Source organism: Lactuca virosa, chromosome 5 (assembly GCF_052849685.1).
Source record: "Lactuca virosa cultivar CGN04683 chromosome 5, Lactuca_virosa_CGN04683_v6, whole genome shotgun sequence".
In the NCBI taxonomy this organism is placed as follows: domain Eukaryota; kingdom Viridiplantae; phylum Streptophyta; class Magnoliopsida; order Asterales; family Asteraceae; genus Lactuca; species Lactuca virosa.
The window spans coordinates 250,322,991-250,326,476 of NC_136430.1; the positions used below are offsets into that span (position 1 = coordinate 250,322,991).

Sequence of the window (3,486 nt, forward strand, 5' to 3'; positions counted from 1 at the left end):
CATAATTCACTCCTTTAAAACCTATGTCTGAACACATCATTTTTGCATCTATTAGTATGTTAGGTTCGTATTTGTATCTTTGCATTAACGTGCATTATGCTGAGACGTGAAGATTGGAAGTTGGTTTGGTGGAATATACCTGCTCCATCAATTTTATTTATTTATTTATTTATTGTTATTATTATTATTTTTTACTTTAGCTAATATAATTTGTACCTTATCTTACCATAAAATATGTAACTTTCTCTAAATTTGCCTCTTTAGACTCTTAAAAAATCGTATTTGCATGAATATCCACATCAAAAAGTATTTAATTTTAAATAATCAATCACGGTTTTAAAAAAAAAAATTTAACTTTAAATAATCAATTGGGAATGTTATTCTTTTGTTTGTAGTGGTGATATATACAACTTAGATTTGTGGCATTTAGAAAGGTAATTTTAGTAGTAGTATATATAATTTTAAGTTTTAGATAATTTTTTAATATAATATTAGTTTAATTTTAATTAAAATATGAGTTTGAATATAGATATAAATATTATAGTTTGAGACCATAATTTTAAAATTTATAAGAACATTGACATAATATTTAAAGTTTAAAAACATAAGAATACATTTTGTTTCCTTTTTTACTTAAATCAGTTATATAACTCATATAAAATTGCAAAAATAGTCTCTGTGGTATGCATTGTTTTTTGGGTTTTGGTCCAAACCATAATTTTTTTTGGATTGGTGGTCCTTTTGACCATGTTTGCATGCGGAAAAGGTCCTCCGAATTAACTCTCGTTACTTTGTTGTTGTTAACCCCCTCATGTGTCTCCCACGCGAGGGCTTATCCGTCTTTTCTCATTTGAGGGACCATTTTTGCAAAGAAAAAAAATGTTTATCCCCTTTAAATTGTTTCCCCCGTCAACAACTCCAACAACCCCAACAAGTAAAATCCGTCACATTCATTGGAATCTCATCATTTTGGGTACTGTAATACTACTTTATATCTCTTAAAATCTTGATATCATCCGTCTTCATAAAATTAATAACAACACCCTGCAAAACATCCAACCCCATAACCCACACATCTATGGTAATCAAGACACAACACCAGATCGAAAACTCTTCCATTATTGCATCTCTATCCTTCTGAGGCATGTCTCCGCCTATATTAGTACAAAGAAAGTTAGAAAAAAGTTGGAGTTCAAACCCTGAATTCATTACTAAAACACAAAATAATTCCACTACTTATATGATAATATGATAATGGTTACCTTTCTCTTTGTGTTACAAAAAAGTACAGCCTGTAAGAGTATCATATAGACCACATAGAGTATCAAACTTTTAATTTTCTCTTTCTACAACAACAAAGAATTGTTTTATTCCCTGCCATAGTTAGACAAAACAACCAATTAAAAAAATATATATCTTGACAAGTAGGATATTTAATCTTTATGAAATTAGGATGTCTTACCTCAAGAGTCAGTTCATCACATTTGACTAGGATTCGAACGAGACCAGTCATCTGCAGTATTTCATTAGGAAGAGTAGCAGACACTAGACACACCTGAAGCTCTATTGGAATGTAACGATAGACATCATAAATTTGATCCTTAAAACATTTTCTCAACATTTCACCAGATTCATCTTGTTAAAAGCTTAAAACATTCAAATACATCAATTTATGGGTTTACTTCAAGTCTCAAAGATGGAAGTATTTATAATAGTTATAAAGGGAATACAAAAGATAGAAAACTCATGAGAATTAGTAGTTTAATGGATCCTGGTTGTAATGTTTTTCTCTTGATCATGTCACAGACTCTCCCGAGTGTTACAGAAAAAAAACGACGAAATAAAAGTAGTAAGATTGTTGTTTGAGAGAGAGTTTGTTTGTATATTAATAATTGAGCCTATTCCCGTCGGAATAACACCTCCGATTTCATTCTCTTCAACGCTATTGGTCGCCTCCATCTTCATCCACTCACACGCTCATTATTGTATATCTTCAACCCAAATGATTTCCCACTTAGGTTTCTGATTATTATTGGGAGCAATTTAGTTGAACCAAATTCCATCTTCTTTCCACTTTTCCTAAAACTTGAAACTGGACGTCATGGGCAGAGACACGATAAGGATAGGATTGAAGAAAATAGGGTTTTGAACGGGAGATGGTTTCACAAATGATTTCACGGTGGTGGTCGTTGAACTGATCGGTGGAGACAGCATAGGGTTGCGGTAAAGCGGTAAATAAGGGTTTAACGATGAATGGTTTCAAAGTGAAGAGCTTGAGTGAGTTTTTTTTTTTGGGTAAAGTTCATTTCTTTGAAAAATGGTCCCTCAAATGAGGCATTGACATTTCTTTGCACAAATGGTCTCTCAAACGAGAAAAGATGGATATACCCTCACATGGGAGGCACTTGAGGGGGTTAACAACAGATTAAGTACCGAGAGTTAATTTGGGGGGACCTTTTCCACATTCAAACATGGTTAAAAGGACTACTAATCTAAAACAGTCGTGGTTTGGACCAAAAACCTGAAAAAAAATACATACCACATGGACCATTTTTGCAGTTTTGTCTATAACTTAAAAGAATGGGACAATATCACTAAACAGTTACTGTGTTCCACCCATATTTGTTTATACAGCCCCCTCAAACTTTTTATATAAAGATATAAGTAAGAAATTAATTTTATCTTGGGTTATATATATATATATATATATATATATATATAAAAGTTTTCTCTACTAATAGATTATGTATTCAAACATTATTCAACATAATGTTTGCGTTTAAAGCTTTGTTAGATGCGAAAGTTAACAGGAATAGGGTAAGTTCGCATTCAAAAGTCATGAAGAAATTTCCAATTGCATCACAGAAAACGATTTCCAAGAAGAAGGATTATTTAAATGAGAATGTGGACAAAGTTGATTTCATGGTTAATTCTCGTGATCATCCTATCGAAATAGATGATGATGAAGTATCAGAAGAAAAAAAAATTCGATCTGGTGAAGTTAAGAAGGAGAGTAAGTTATTTTGTTTTGTTGTTAAAGTTTTACAAAATGACATATTTAGGATTTTATTCGGTTTGATTTTGTTCTGCCTGTATGTTTAGATAATGAGAGTCCAATTGAGATTAATTCCAGTAATTCTATGAAGAAGACAATTGACATTTCATCTAGTAATTCTTGGAAGAAGAAAAAGCCAAGGAATAATGTTTATCAGTATGTGTATAGTTCAATGAAAAAGAGAAAATGTGGTTTGTTTGGTCGATTAAACTCAAAATCATCTGATACAGAAGGTTAGTTATCCTAATTTTGTTATTCTTTAATTTAATTATTAATTTAGATTTTAAGTTTTTTTGTACATATTTTAGATTATTTAAGTGATTCTGATTTTGAAGTTCGGAGCATTACAAGGAGCAGGAAGTTGGTTAACACAAGTGATAAAAAATTTAGTAAAAGAATTGTCTACGAACATGGTAAACTTAACTATAATG

General features: G+C 31.1%; 1 pseudogene; it reads right to left on the bottom strand.

Annotated features, from left to right (window-relative positions):
* Positions 1–909: 909 nt before the first annotated feature.
* Positions 910–2,620, bottom strand: LOC145112608 (eukaryotic initiation factor 4A-III homolog; annotated as a pseudogene).
* Positions 2,621–3,486: the final 866 nt, after the last annotated feature.